This window comes from Cydia strobilella, chromosome 17 (assembly GCF_947568885.1).
Source record: "Cydia strobilella chromosome 17, ilCydStro3.1, whole genome shotgun sequence".
NCBI lineage: Eukaryota > Metazoa > Arthropoda > Insecta > Lepidoptera > Tortricidae > Cydia > Cydia strobilella.
In genome coordinates, this window is record NC_086057.1 from 13419828 (window position 1) to 13437244 (window position 17417).

Below are 17417 nucleotides of genomic sequence, written 5' to 3' on the forward strand. Positions count from 1 at the left end.
GCCACCCGGTCGGTGATAAGGACAAAGCATGGCGCTATTTTCTCTTTCCTCTTATAGGAATCGCAATAAGACTATCTTTCTCTATCAAAGAGTGTCAGGCCCTTGATAGAGTATGATTCCAATCTAGGAGGATATAACCAAACGGAGTCGCCACGTCTGTGATTTGCTGTACAAAAAAGTCTGCCATTTTTTGCGGGGGAGGGGAACGTCAAATGTATACGTAACGTCAAAATAGCCATGTCAGATAAACGTCAGTCCGTACATTGTGTATGACCATTGGCCGACTATTTTCAACAGAGAGGAATGCCTCTTAATGGCTACTCCGTTTGGTTATATCCTCCTAGATTCCAATTAGTCTTTTCATAATAATTAATAATTTGTCAACCTCATTAGTTAACTGATATAGATACTTGACAATCAGTAGATGTTTAACTGAGTCATCTTATTGCCACTCAACTAAATAATACATTGTTAATTTACTCAATAGTACATCTTTTTATATTATAACCAGGCATCGTAAACTGCGAACGAAATCCATTACCAAGTACTAGGGTTGTTGTCAAGTCGAAGTACGTCATTTCAATGGATTTCGCTCGCAGTTTACGATGCCTGATAATAACAGTGTATTTTACGTAACAAGTACTTTTTTCTCCGCGCCAATGTCAGTTATCTAGAGGTGTTATAAAAAACTGGCTGTATGTTAAATTACGTCATTTTGCGCCATCGGCATGAAATGTACGGGCACTGCTCGGGACCTTATGAAGTTCGGAATTTAATATGTGGAATGTCCCATTTTCAATAAAGGTTGGAGTGTTGAGAGATTTGCACAGATGTGCGTACCTATTGTATTTTATGAATAGTTTGAAGTTACACATGTCAGAGTAAAAATGATTTATTCTTTATATTTTTAAGCTTGAACGGTTACTAGTTATAAGTGTTATAACAGTGGTGAACAGAAAATCCAGATCTGGCGACATATTCATATTCATTTATTTGTATGTATTTATCATAAATTTGTTCATCACTAATCATGTATTAATCATACTTAAGTACAAAGTAAACATTAACATTTATTCTTATAAATTACGAAATAAAACGTCCCTAAATACTCGTAATATATAAAAACGTCGTTTCGCTCTGTAAGGAGTGTAACGAAGAAGAAGAAAAAAAACGATTAAAATATTACCGGATAAAATAAGAACCTGATACGAGTAAACCACCACCTAGAAAAAAAAAAGAAGTTTTGTTTGTGTGTCCGCAAAACTGTAACATTTAATAAAGATTATAAAATCGGCCAAGAGCATGTTGGGCCATGCTGAGTGTAGGGTTCCGTAGTTACAAAACGGCTGGACCGATCATGTTCGCTATAGTTTTCATTGAAAGTATTTATTCATTGAAAGTATTTGAGGAGTGTCTTTTTATAAAGTTTACTTCTCTATATTTCATAGAGAAATTAAACCCTTTTGAAAAGACACTCCTCATTTGTTTTACCTATGGTTAAAAAGTTAGAGCGGGGGCACCTATACTTTTTCTTCCAGTCGGATTAAAACACGACCGAAGGGAGTGCTTTAAATCGACACGAGTTGCGAATTACCTATTCGCACATGTATCGTACAACGTTTTTTGGCTCCTCTACACGATGTGCCTTCATATTGGCCCACTATGATGGGCCAGCGTGTAGAGAGGGTAGTGGTGTCGGATGGCTTATGGCGCGGCGGGATGGCGATGGGCTGGCCACAGTGTCGGTTTTTTGTGCGCACATTAAAGGTAGTGGGCCAGCGATGGTGCGTACCCATCTACACGTGGCCCATTCCATAGTGCGTGCTCTCAACCATCGCATGGCCATCTCGCTGGTCCAGCGCTGGGCCATCGTATAGAGGAGCCATTACAGTACACATAGACCTCTACATTTTCGACATAGTCACGTAATCTGCTAATTATTGCACTACTTGTGCGGTAAATAGCACCATATGTATTGTAAAATTTAATGAGAATTTCACGCGTGGTTTCTTTACCTTGGCACGTGTAGAAATGAGCAAAATTTTTATCCTTAAAAGCAATTTATTTAAATATAGTACCTATCAAGTTCACATCGAGAGCTCTCAAATATTTACATATTTCGTTTTTGTTACAGTCTTATTTTCAGTTTTATACCTACTAAATTTTATTAGCTTATTGAATATTTATAAGTGGTTGGCTTCAGAAAATTATTATGGCGTATAATTGACTTTAGTGAGATTTTACACTTATAATATTCAGGAATGCAGATTAACTTACCGAAAATATATACCTACTGGTTCTGATAATTCCTTACCTTTTGCGGGTCCACTGCTGACCATGGCACTCGTAATTTTTAGTTCACAGTTTAGTTACAAAGATCTCTTGGTTTGTTTTAGCATAAAGTAATCAATTTAGTATTAGAAGTAGATATTAAGCCCATTTTTTCCAGGTAAAATTTTTACTTTTGAAAACTCTTATCTCAATCGAGTGCCGTCATAATACTCATAATGATTGGGGTGGTTCGATCCTAATTCAAGGCGTTTTAATTTGGTGGCCGAAAAAGGTGTGATTGTTTCACTTAAATACGATGTTGATCTATTCCATAACATTTACTGTGTACACAGTAAATGTAAGCAGCCACCAGGGTTTCACCAGGGAACCCTACAGGGTTCGTCCTGCTCAAGTCTCATGAATCGCCCTTTATTGACTAGGGTACATCATGGTTAATTTTGTATCAAGCAGAAACGCCTGCGAACGATGCTATTAAGCTTTGAAATAAATTAAAAGTGGAAAAATTCACTGTCTTAGGTGGGACTTGAACCCACGACCACTGGATCACTAGTACAGTGCTCTACCATCTGAGCCACCAAGACCGTACCCAATGCAGCGAATATTTCCACCATATATTAGCCATTAGGGAGGCGCTAGCGACTTCTACCATAACCGGGCCTTACGGCGGCGCCGGCGGGCCGGGCGGAGTTTACGGCGCGGTACCGGGTCTTGGTAGCTCAGATGGTAGAGCACTGTACTAGTGATCCAGTGGTCGTGGGTTCAAGTCCTACCCAAGACAGTGAATTTTTCCACTTTTAATTTATATCATGGTTATTCATACCGACAACTTGTGGACTAATAGGAACACTTTTAGTAACATTAATATTCTAACATCGTTTGATTCAAATGAGTTCCTGCCAGTACTGCTTTCAACGTGTACAGGGTTAAATAGAAAAAAATTGCTAAAACGAAAGCTAAAACAGACCACTAAATTCCATTACGTTTGCCTAACGAATTGTAAAAACGTGATAGCCAGACAAAGGCTTATTTTGGAAAAAAGTATAAATATAAAACGGGAGAGTGACTCCTCAATGGTCCGGAACAATGAATCCTTGAGGGATCTTGACATCACCAGAAATGGGAAACAAAAGACATCATTTGTCAAAACTGTCAGGCAGGTTTGGGAATGAATTTTGTTTGTAAAGGGGACTGCTTTTTTAGGGTTTCGGAGGTATTACGATACTCAAATTTCATGCAAATAGTACCTCATAATTTATTGGCTCAGAGTCTGAGTCTGCCTGTGACCATGGACGTAATGTCACGTTCGAAACGCCAAGCCAAAGAATAAACAAGTGCCGTTCAGTTTTATAAATGATTAGAAGTGAAAATCGTTTTAGTTTCAATCTAATTGTACCTATTGTATGTTTGTGATTCTTTTGCAAAAATTTGCAGTTTTACTTGTACCTATGTATGCAACCAGATTGATTCAGGATATTCTCAATTAATACCACTTAGATGCCAAAACGGTATTAAAATTAACTATTTAATAAGTAATTATTTCTATACCAAATATCTATTGTACTTCTTGTATATAATACTCTAATAAATTATGAAAAGTTGGTCCATCGATAGTAAAGTTCATATTTTTTGCGCTTAGTGCGCCACGTAGGTACAGTACCGGATACTGAGTGGAAAGAGTACAGTTTTCTACGCGTAAAATGCGTGGTACCTACCCACTACCTACTAGGTACCTAGTAGGTAGCACGCATTTTACGCGTAGAAAATTTATAATACGGATACATTTCTTACAAGACAAATCGAAAAGACAACAGGTAGTTTTATCACCTCAGAAAGCCTAGCTGCTTCCAAACAAACATGAATGACACTGATAAATAGGTAAATTTTACCATTACTACAGAACCCTTCAACTTATCAAGCATTTTCCACTTAGTATCCGGTACTCTTTGTTTATTAGGCACAATTGAGAGTAAAACGAGTCAAAGTCAAACAGAACATCAAAGTTTTCAGTTCGAAGAGTGTTAAGAATTTCTGCTCTCTTCAGTAGATACATACGTTTTCTCAGATGGGTAATACGACAAGAATATCGTGTTACTATTTCATTTCATGTTATTTTGTTCTAAAAAATAAACTGTCAATATATTAATTAAAGGAAGCGTCCACTTGACGAAGCCTGCGTTGCCGATCACGATCCATGCATGGACTTTCTATTTACTGTTTTTTTTATTATTATTGTGACGTTATAATGTAAGTTTCATTTGTAAAATTGTAATAAATAAATAAAAAACATAAATGACATGATTTAGATATCATTTTGATGTCATAATATAAGTTTGAATTGGTCTCATACGGCGCGATGCAGGAAATGAATTAGAGATTCACTACAGATATGAAATAGTAAAAATATCTACATATCATATCTAGTGAATCTCTAATTCATTTTCCGAATCGCGCCGTTAATATTACCAGAAATAGTTGGATACCAAGCAAAGCCGTGCTACGCGCTACGAGCGTAGCCGATAATACTGTAAAAATCGTACGTATGTAGCGAAAAGCGCCTACGAACAGAACCCGCCTAGCGGGTGACTGGCAATGAATGTGTTAAATCCACTAACTTTGCCGTTTTTTTTTGTTTTAATCTAATTAATATTAGATATGTAGTTAATCCGTATCCGTACTATCATAAATACGTATTACTGATGATTAATAGGCATCTATTTATTTATTATTTATTTGTTCAAAACAACTTGTGTTTTTAAAAAAACGTTTTTATTTTTAGTCCACTTTAAAGTTTATTCTAAGACGCAATGTATTGCAAATTTTGTTACAGGCAACGTCAATTACAATGATAATGGCGTACATTGAAGATAATATTTAATTTGTATGAAAAATACTAATCTAAAGACTTCATAATTTTTCATAAGTTATTGAACCAAAGTGTCATCGTTTGAATACAATTTATGTTTTATTTATTTGCTCATGTTACAGGCCCCACCCGGTATAATTAAAAAATGCAGATTGCCTCGGAGACTTGTAATATCCTAACCCAAGAATTACTTGGACTGGACTACGACAAAGAATACACTATATTACTATAACATAAACAGGCGGTTGCATAAGAATTAAGTCAATCTAAAACAAACTTTAAGATCAACGTCAAAGAGTTTAAAATTGCCTGATCGTTGTGGCAAACAACAAGGATGCCCTTCATTCAACTAGCCTTAGTTCACGTTCATGTTTCCTTGAAAACCACCCTTATTTATCGTGTACACGGTTGAGTATTGCGTAACCAATACGCTGGCATTACAATGAAGTTTGCAAGAGTAGATACATTCGATCCATACAGTCATATGTTGCTTTCATATTGCATCAAAAACCAACCTTGTTTCGTTTGTCACACGGTTGAGAGTTACATTGGCATGGCGCTGTACTTGTGTGTGGATCACAAGATGGGAGCGTTTCTCTGTGTCGAGTCCAACGTGCCGCCCGCGGTCAGCAAGAGGATTACGTTTAGAGTCAACTGTAAGTTAATTTACTTCACTTAAATAACTGAGACTGTGCTGTAATAGGCTGGTTAAAGGGTTGAATAAGGAGTGCAATTCAAGGAGTCGTTACACTGTATAACCCAAGTACAGAATAACGGCCGTATTCAAACCACCTTTAGGTAATATGGCTCCATCGATACTGTCGATGATTTCGCCAACGTCAAAGTGGGATCCACGTGGGATCGAATTAATATTTCTTGATTAAAACTTCGGCCAGTGAAGAATAAAATTATGGACCTCTAGGGCTCTAGCCAGACACGGTTAGAGGTAGAAATACTATTTTATTTTTACGAAAGCGACTGCCATCTGACCTTCCAACCCAGACCGAGGGGAAACTAGGCCTTAATAGGATTACTAAGTCCGGTTTCCTCACGATGTTTTCCTTCACCGAAAAGCGACTGGTAAATATCGAATTATAAGTTCCGAGAAACTCCATTGTAACCTAAACGCCTAGCGGGAAGAGCGTGCGGCTATCAATCTGGAGGTCGCGGGTTCAATCAAACCCCGGCTCGTACCAATGAGTTTCTCGGTACTTATGTACGAAATATCATTTGATATTTACCAGTCGCTTTAAAAAATTAGAACAGTTCTAAATTCTAAAAACATCCGCTCTAGCTAAAGTCGGCACCGTGATTACTAATCAATCAGTTTCTGTTCAGAATTCCTAATTTACCATTGTCTTTTCAAGTCATCTAATAGAGCAACTCATTGCCCGCAATCAGAATCAATTGACCAGTGTCCGTGCCGCATCAACCTAAGACTGATCAGTGATCATTACAATGATGATACATTAATACTCAAAGCAATATATGCCTTCTGGTATACATTTAAGACTGGAATTGCCTGTACTCAAAATGTTACTAAGCACCTTTTAAATATCAAGATACGGCGTAATAGTGGCTTTGTCAGTGCCTGACACTGCTGAATGGGAAATGATTTGCGTAAGGGCTGATATTTACGGAGCGTTTACACAATCATAAGCCTAGTTCTACAGAAAAGGGTTTGAGCTAAAGTCTTGCAGTTTTCGGATTTTACACAGACCTTTGATTTTTAGGGTTCCGTACCTAAAGAGTAAAAACGGTACCCTATTACTAAAGACTTCGCTGTCCGTCTGTCCGTCCGTCCGTCTGTACGTCTGTCTGTCACCAGGCTGTATCTCATGAACCGTGATAGATAGACAGTTGAAATTTTCACAGATAATGTATTTCTGTTGCCGCTATAACAACAAATACTAAAAAGTACGGAACCCTCGGTGCGCGAGTCCCACTCGCACTTGGCCGGTTTTTTTTTCGCAGATGTGCCTTTCACTGCAAAGTAATTGGTATATTCTATTTATCATTAGATATGTAAGTTTCGGGAAACATAGGTATCAGGGATTTAAATAAATATTACTAATATTCATTCTTCTTTGTGTACATATAATATTATAACAAGAAGCTTCTGAATACGTAATATTAAAGATGAAAACAAAACATTCTTCAAACCCATGTCTCTTCAAATCCGAAAACCTCAACTCAAGCAATAAACTGTATCCTTCGTAATTTGAACTTACGACAGCCCCGCGTTTGACGTATACACCCGGCGAAAAAGATCACGGGGCCTTATCAGTGAAGCCATATTAAGAAGAGGAAATTACAGGTTGTGTTGCCAAGTGTACGTTCGATGACGACGGTATAATGAAAGTGTTGGTGTAATTCATAGGAGTGAGCAATTATAACCTCGTTATTTCCACGGCAGTTATTGAGTAAGTGAATTAGTAGAATTTAAAATATTACTTTGAAAAAAAAAAAATGCAATACTCGACGATGTACGAGTATTACTGCAGCAAAGACTGACAGGCTTCAATCATGATAATAAACAAGGAATATGTATATGATTGATTATTAACATACTAATATGAAAATCTTTCTCAATCTACTTCTAATAACAGATAATATAAATATGGTACCGAATTCAGTCAACAATAAAATACAAAAAGGCCTACTTTAAATAATAGGCCGCAAAGAGAAGCATGGTATTCAAAACTGACATCAACATGTAACAAAACAGTCTGACACAGATAATTTCGTTACCATTTAGATCTCAAAATTTCGTTACGTTTGGTTAAGTTTTGGAGGAAACAGTCGAGTAAAAACCTCATTTTTTGAAATTATTACGCAGGATTTTTCGCCTAACCTGTCGTTGTCCTTATCGCACTAGGTAGTAGAAGCCACTTCCATTAGCGAGAAGGATATATTCACCTAAAATATTTACTGAGGATATATTCACGTAAATATTATCTGAGCTCCCATATCCTCTTAATGTCCCCACCCTCCGAACATAATTGCCGCTGCCTGACGCTAGACCGTCAACATCTCTAGCATTTATTTATTATGGATTTCCGCAAAGTAACGCCTGATTCTATTAATTAATAATAATATGTGGTTTTAAAAATGTTTTTTTTTAATACTGATTTAAACTAACACGATTTTCACTCATAATTTTAAAACTAATACGGGACTTAATCGCGTACAAACTTACGTTTATTTATGGCCTGACGTTTCGAACGTGACGTGTTTTTTTTGCCAAAAACTTGTTCGTTGTTTCGGTTGTGAATAGTGCTGTGACAAAAATAATTTGTATTGTTCGACAAAACCAAAGACAACTAATAAAGCTCCTAAACAACAATAGTATAGATTATTATGGACGATCTTTAACGCCTTATTACCAATTACTGTAATCGACAATCGAGTTTTAGATTATTTTGGAAAATGTAAACTAAAATAACTTCCGGTTTTATTTTGACATTTTACCTAATAACAAAAATTCTATACTATTTTCAGGATGAAATAAAACTTTGAAAACGGATTATATCGTGTAGGTATATTGATATTATAATACATCCCAAAAAAACTGGCTGGCTGTAGAGGGTTCGAAACGGGATGTAATAAATTCAATATCCGCGATATAATTCGTTTTCATAGTTTTATTTCATGAGTAACTGTCGCGGTAACCGAAGACAATATAAATTTTCATGATATTCACAACTATAAATAAACTTGGATTCAAAACGCTGTCTCCCGTGCCCAGGAACCCACCCCAGTCGTGATAAACCTGAATTGATCTGCCTCTTGTAGGCCATTCTTGCGTATAATTGACTCTTCCCTTTCATTGGCTGCTGAATCCTACCAGATAGAACCACGAACATACGGACGTAGAGCTGTCGGTTTAAGGGGTAAAGGGGGAGGTAAGGATTATGTAAGAGGTGCACACGGGTGATTATGGTTTTCCTCATTCCTATACCATCTTTTGGCAAAAAAGTCCCAAGCGATGGATAGCAGCTTAACCACCGTTATTCAGGATTAAAAATTATAACGAAATACCTATTTTTTACAATCATTTATACATACAGGCCAATTCGATCGTACACTGACATCAGAATTTATTAGTTATCGTGCGTCTCATCCGCGTCACTGCATATGGAAAAGTACGAGCCAAATTCACGATAATTAAATGACATGAATCAAATATCATTCCTGATGTCAGCGTATATTCTAATTGGCCCGCTAGCTATAGGTAAGTAGGTTTGAAACCGAGATACTTTGAAAGTAAGTAGAGTTAGATCAAGAAAAGTCTGCAACGATTTTGATAGCACACGCAGTGCAAGTGTTATTTTAAACGTCAAACTTCTATTAAATTATGACGTATTTTATTAAATTATTATCTTAGTCTAACACTGAAGCGTTTAACAGACAGCGCCACTGTCGCGCACAAAGCCAATATTTCATGCCATCTCATCTCATTGACCCTGTCACTGCTCATTCAGCCAGATTTTACTTAACTGCTTGTTTCTCGGCTGGTTAATATTCAAAACTGGGCGCTTACAGGAAATTGGACCTAGTCGTCAACAGTTAGGTAAGTATTGTTTTGATTTAAAGTTACATTTGGATGGCGACGGCAGCAACGTTGCTGCTGGAGCGTTACTGCTTCAACGTTGATGGGGGTTATTCCGCCCTTGATAAAATTAGTTCACAAATTTTTGATTTAAACTTGCTAATCTCGGTCATAATGCGACAACGACAAAAACGCTGCAGCAGTAGAGGCGTTCGAATGTCATTTGCAGCTGCATTACTGCCTGCATTACACCGCCACATTTGCACATTGTTTGCACATGATGGATGGCAAGGTTTATGTTTTTGCCGGGTCGGTCTGCTAGATAATAAGGGTTCTTATTATCTAGCAGAGCTAGTGTCAATCTTAATTGCAAAGCCGTCAGGTCAGTTATCCAGCATATTTTAGGTAATTTAAGCGCTTTATGTAAAACGACTTCAAGTGAAGAACCTTAAACATTCAGTCATTTCAAATCTTCAATCTAAACCTTCGATTGGTTTCAAGAAAGAATTACTCGCGTCAGCGATCGCGAAGCTTCGCACTGCCGAGCTCAAATCTTTGTAATATTGGAATGGAATCAAAACCAAGTGGCATTCAAGCAATAAAAATCTTATATAAAAACTCAAATAAATGACTAATAATACTAATAAAATACGTAGTTACGTGCCGTGATAAAGTATTATCTGAAATAAAAGTCTACCAAAGAGTATTTTTTTGGATATTCGGTAGACTGTTGGAACTAATGCTTTACTCTATTCCATGCTGTATATCCGGTATTCCAGGAATAAATAGGAGCCGAAGCGTGAAATCACGTCATCCTACATTTGACCGGACGCCACCGTTCAATTGGCTTTGGTATTTCATATTGGCAGGATATTGATATTATTGATCTGTTCCGGCCCCATCTACGAACCCTGGCTTGATTATCAATTGAGTGGACATAAATATTTCTTTGAAAAGCATGTACAAACGAGATTACGTTACTTTATGTTCTTGAGATAGGATCATTCTTATTATCAACATAATATTTCAACTAAAAGATCAACTTTTATGGTGATCAGCAGAATATTACCAGCGCGTGATGAGCAGTTAGAGCACAAGTAAGGCAATATAATGCCAACATATTAAATGACTATAATTATTAAAAACACAGAAGGCAGTTTAAAATAAACTCAATTTATTCTAATTAATTAAAGTGCAGTTGTTAAATAAAAATATGAATGTAATCGTATAACATTTCAGTAATCGAACTATTTGAGTTTACATTCGTCTTAAAAGTTATGAACAGACGAGGTATTTCTCATTTGTGGTGCAATCTAGATAGTCTATAGAAGCTTAATTCCTAGAAACTTAACGCTCCATTATGCTCAACTTGCTGTGGGGGCCCTTTGTGCCATTGTTCCGTGCCCATAATATTGCACCATTCATAGATACCGATTGATTCGCAGTGGTCAGTTGAACTCGGATTGCTGATTAACACAGAATTACTGTAGTGTTGTGAGAAAAGCACGTTTCAATGCAGCTAGTACAGTCAGCATCAAAAATAGTGAATCAGACTACACGTCAAAAACACATGTGTCTCTATCTATATAAAAAAACCGGCCAAGTGCCAGTTGGACTCGCGCACCGAGGGTTCCGTACTTTTAGTATTTGTTGTTATAGCGGCAACAGAAATACATCATCTGTGAAAATTTAACTGTCTAGCTATCACGGTTCATGAGATACAGCCTGATGACAGAGAGACGGACAGACGGATAGCGAAGTCTTAGTAATAGGGTCCCGTTTTTACCCTTTGGGTACGGAACCTTAAAAACCAGGATACTGGTGAACTGTAGAGATATATTGCTAATTGGAAAAGTATTGCAGGTTGAGAGATTCTTTTGGTGCGTTGTTTTGTCCGCTACTACCGCGTTGTATTGATGCTGACGTATATAGGTCAAAGATGTGTAATTAAAAAATGTTGATAATAAGTTATTTTTGAAATTCAGCATTTTCAAAATCGAAATCAAAATCGTTTATTTGTTCAACACCGCTTAGTAAAGGTTGTTCCAAAAAGGACGCAAGATTTGAAATTGATGAAAAACACATTTTTTTTTTCGTTATCATATATTTGTATATAAAATCTTGAAATACATAAAATAGGGTTATTTGTGGAATAATACGTCAGGCAAATGTCCTCCTAGGCTTTGCTAGCACATACGCACTCTTTTGTAAAAAAAATCTATGACCATGCATTCGCATGCGGCTGAATTTCTCCGATGCAGTGTCGTTCAAATATTGCGTCCTTTTTGGGACTCCCTTTACATAAGTACAGGTCTTGTAATATTACTATTGTATCACTATGTTGTGCCGCAATGGGTACAATTTTGTCATTAAATGGACTGTGACTACATGCTGTACACAGTTATCAATTATAGTCTAACAAAAATTCACTTACACTATAGTATGATCAACTAAATATTTAACATATAGGTACATACATACATACATATAATCACGCCTATTTCCCGGAGGGGTAGGCAGAGACCACGGATTTCTACTTGCTACGATCCTGACATACCTCTTTCGCTTCCTTCACTTTCATAACATTCCTCATACACGCTCGCCGGTTTAGGGTGCTCTTGACCTGGCCTTTCTTCAGGATTTCCCCGATCTGATCAGAGAAAGTCCGCCGAGGTCTGCCCCTTCCAACTCCCGTTTCTACCTCTCCCTTATATACTCTCTTTGTTAGCCTCCTTTCACTCATTCTTTCCACGTGTCCAAACCATCTCAACATACCTTTCTCAATTTTTAAATACTACTACTAATACTAAATAATACTAAATATTTAAATACCTTTTAAAACTTGTCATAACCTCTAAATTTCTTAATTCATTCGGAATTTTATTAAAAATTATTAATGGGGTTTATTTTGCGTAAACGGTGCGACAAAATAGTTTAAGCAGTGGTTTGGCTGATACTTTATAACTAATATTTTTGTAAATAGGCAATATTTAAAACTTTGCGCACGCGCATGTAACTCCTCTGGAGTTGCAGGCGTACATAGGCTACGGAGGCTGTTTAACATCAGGCGGGCCGTATGCTTGTTTGCCACTGACGTAGTATAAAAAAAAACTGTAAACTAGGAACTTTTTACCCCGGAATATTAAAGTCCCACAAGAAATGCGAGTTTTGTCCCCAAGTTACGGGAGTCTTCTAATGAACTAATCTTGTTACCCCATACAAAATTTTCCATGAGAATTTTGCAATTTTTGAAAAATACTCATATACGCGCGTTATGAACAAAGTTTACCTAGATACAAAGAAAATTTACATACAGAAAATAACCTCTTTTCACCTCAGCAGCTCGAACAAGCCTACTTTCGTCACTCCCTGGAGTGAGGAAAGTGCGACTTTCCTCACTCCAGGGAGTGAAACAATGTAACTTTTTAATTTAGTGAAGGCCATGAACTTCATACTTTTATTACATTTTTTTTTATGGTATGGTACGGTACGGTAAGGTACGGTACGGTACGGTACGGTCCGGTCCGGTCCGGTCCGGTCTCGTCTCTCTCGTCTTATCGTATCGTACATATTATAATAATTTTTTTTCTGTTTATTCTGTGTAATTCGAAATACATTTTAACCTTTAATATGTTCTCACTACTGAGGTGAAAAATTATGTGTGCAACACGAGAGCAAAGTTATTTTACATCTCGTGTTTATGAGTCCCTCGCTACGCTCAAGATTCTACCTTAGAATCACTCGCTTCGCTCGTGATTCAATTATAGAATCTTTCGCTTTCTCGGGACTCAAAATAAACACTCGCAAGAAAAACCAACTTTCCTCTCTTGTTGCACAAATAACTATTTCAACATACCACGAAAAAGGTATTCATTAATCATTTTATTCCTTTATATCTCCACACTATAATATACTGGCAATATATTATTGCGTATTTCTAAGCGTTCCCGTTTATTGCATTCCTTCGTTTGGCCTTAATTTAATATAGCTCGCTGTTTACAAAGGCTAAATTTATTCATGAAATTTGTTTAGCAAGGGTCCGGGGCACACATAAAATAAAGTTTGGACAAACGCGAGTTACCCGGACCCGCGTTTTTCTTCGATATTCTTCATATTTTCTTCGATTCTTGAGAATTATCGGGACGTAACAGCTAAAAGTTTTGAATCTCTATAGGTCTGTTAGGTTTAGGATGTTTAGAAAGTCTAATTTTATTTTCATAAAAAAATAAATTATTATTAAATAAATTAAATATATTAATAACGGGTCACTCACGTGTTTTAAGTCGAAAACGCTCGACATGTTTCACTCCGTACCGAGGAGCGTCATCAGGAGCTTGCGTCGACGGTGACCCGTGACCCAACACGTAACACGTGACACGTGAGTGACCCGTTATTAATATATTTAATATGTCTGTGTCTCACGGAAGTTTTGTTATTAAAATTAAATAAATTGTTTATTTCATCATGAAATGAAACAAGTACCTAACATAATACATTTCGGAGTTTAAATGTTCGGTTCAAAAGTTAGAGAACGGGACAACAGTTTTGACTTTTTCGCTCCAAAGTATAAATAATAAGTATTCTCTGAATCAAAAAAACGTTTCTAGCACCTTAATGTTATTTTCAAAAGCCTATCAAGTGATGTGCCACACGTTGATGTTACAATTTTTTTCACTTTCAGTTATATATATATATCGGGTGCCCCCCTTAAATATTTTTTTTAATTTTTAACTTCTAAACTAAGTAGCGGCCTAAAAAAACACACCTATGTTCCAAACCAAATTTCGTTAAAATATAGCTTACAGTTTCCAAGTAAAATGGCTTGACATACGGACATGCAGATGGACAGACAGGTGAACGGTTGGACGGACAGACGGACGGGCGGACAGACCGACATGACGAAACTATAAGGGTTCCGTTTTTGAAAAAAAAAAATGAAAAATTTAATCTGTTTATTTCGTAAAAAAAACATGCATATTTACAAACTTAACTACTAATCTTAAATTAAAAACCGGCCAAGTGCGAGCCGGACTCGCGCACCAAGGGTTCCGTACTTTTTAGTATTTGTTGTTATAGCGGCAACAGAATTACATCATCTGTGATAATTTTAACTGTCTAGCTATCACAGTTCATGAGATACAGCCTGGTGACAGACGGACAGACGGACAGCGGAGTCTTAGTAATAGGGTTTTTACCCTTTGGGTACGGAACCCTAAAAATCTTAAAATGACATTTTGGCTACGGAACCCTAAAATGCTTTAATTGCAATCAGTATCAAAGTTTCCCGTACCATACACAACACCAATATGTGCATAAAATCGAGATTTTCCGAAATATACCATATAAAAATCATAATTATAATTACTTGTATGTAACCTATAAAACAAATATTTATTTAAGGTTATAAAATAAATATTAAAACTAAAACTAACTACAATTATAATAACTAAAGCTAAAACAAGATTACATACAAGTAATTATATAGATTACATACAAGTAATTATAATTATGATTTTTACAACATTCATGCATTTTATGTTTAAAAAATTAACCATATAATAAGCTCGTATTTAATTTAATGTCATGTCATGTTCATGTCTCATAATATTTGCAGTACCTACATTGCTGCTCGGTAAATACAATGAAAAAAATACAGGGTCATAATTAAGTGTAAATTAAAAAACTTCTTAATTGATGATTACACGGATAAATTCTAAATTTGGTTTAATTTATCGCCCGTATTGGATTTACACACTGTATACCTTCAAATATCATGATTCAGTTGCTTTTATTAATTATATTCTACCATGCTTCACATAACGTATTTTTTTTGTAGCAATTAATAAGGTAAGAACCTCAAATTCATCTTGCGGGGTAATGAGTTAATGACTTAAAAATAAGTTTTTGTCAAAAATTTAATTTTTGATACAAGCTTTTGTCGCTGACTACTCTTCTTTCAGCAGGCAATTCTAAGAAACCCAAACACAATAGGTTACGTTGTTTTATCACTGAGTTCCCATAGCCACTTCCTGTCTCCATCATCAGATCAGCTCGATGGTACCATAATTATTGCATTGTCAATGTCATCCCATTTACATATATATTCAAATTTTGACCTCAATCGGAAATCGGGAAGTTGGTTTAAATTTAGCTTCCAAGAATATAGACCTAACACTAACAAACATACATTTTTCTTTTAAAAGAAAATTACGTAAGCACCTCTCTAACTCGCTTAAAAATAAATGATCCGCATGTTACTTGTATACTTGGGTACATAATACAATATTTATTTATATATGTATGTATGTATGCATGTTTGTATATATGTAGGTATATATTGTTATTATTCTTATATGTGTAAGTGTATAAACAAAATATATATTGTTTAGAATAATTTGATTTGTGTTTCATATTTCCTCTCGCTTTCTACAATCCTGCACTAACTACACGTTTCTGTTTGACCCAATGGTTGACTGGTAGAGAATGCCTTAAGGCATTAAGTCCGCCTTTTGTACAATTTTATATCGTGCAATAAAGTTTAAATAAATAAACATACTAACAGGGCAAGTTAAATAAAAGCTTGTAAAAATACTTTGTATAGCCTGCTGTCAACGACAGGCTTTCTGTTAAAAAAGACGATAGATGTGCCCAACCAGATGCTGCTAAATATTATTTTTTAACAAAAAAACCGGCCAAGTGCGAGTCAGACTTGCGCACCGAGGGTTCCGTACTTTTTAGTATTTGTTGTTATAGCGGCAACAGATCTGTGAAAATTTCAACCGTCTAGCTACCACGGTTCATGAGATACAGCCTGGTGACAGACAGACGGACAGACGGGCAAACAGACAGACGGACAGACGGACAGCGGAGTCTTAGTAATAGGGTCCCGTTTTTACCCTTTGGGTACGGAACTCTAATAAAAAAGAAATATATAAAATAGAAGGACTTTTTGAAATATTAATAAATATTTATTGTAATCAAAAACAAAGAAGTGCGAGTCAGTTTCAGGGTTTAATTCACTGACACCACCGATTTTTAAAAATAGATTTTATCTATGTTTTTTTAGATATACATATTTCGACAAAGTTGGAAATAATTGTTTAACCGTTCAACGGAAAAAACAATTACGAAAATGCCAAAAAAAACACAATAGGTATTATCCTTATCTAGGTGCCTCTTTTAAGGGTATTCAGGGTAGTATTTAACGATAATAGCTATCTAAAACGGACAAGGGCTTAGTGATCGGATCCCTTTTACATAGTACCCTTCAAAGTATACTATTTAAAAATAAATTTAAAGAAATAAACGTTATTTACTGTATACATATAACTTAATATACATATTCAATTTTGGGAACAAATCAAATTATTTTATTAAATATTTTGATTTGTGTTTTTTCAAGTAGTCACACTACTATATATAAATTATAAACTGTAATAGATGTCATATAATAAAGAAAAAATGACGAAGCCCTCCAGTGGTGAAGGCCGGAGGTTTTTTTTTCTTTATTATATCTATTACAGTTAATTAAAAAATACATTGCATTTTCACGCAAGAATGTGAAGGGGACATTGAGTAATGAAAAGGTTTGTTTTGGACAGCATCCTACACTGTATTTAACATTTTCATATGACCGCGGATCGCTAAAAACAATTAAAAATGAACATAAAACCTTCACTCCCTCTATTCCAGCCAGTTAAAACGATAAGG

At 35.9% G+C, this 17417-nt stretch overlaps 2 non-coding genes across 2 annotated transcripts; one reads left to right on the forward strand and one right to left on the reverse strand.

Moving 5' to 3' along the window:
* Nucleotides 1-2800: 2800 nt before the first annotated feature.
* Trnat-agu (transfer RNA threonine (anticodon AGU)) lies at nt 2801-2873 on the reverse strand. Its single transcript has one exon. It is a non-coding gene; the product is annotated as a tRNA-Thr (tRNA).
* Nucleotides 2874-2997: 124 nt separating this feature from the next.
* Nucleotides 2998-3070, forward strand: Trnat-agu (transfer RNA threonine (anticodon AGU)). Its single transcript has one exon. It is a non-coding gene; the product is annotated as a tRNA-Thr (tRNA).
* Nucleotides 3071-17417: the final 14347 nt, after the last annotated feature.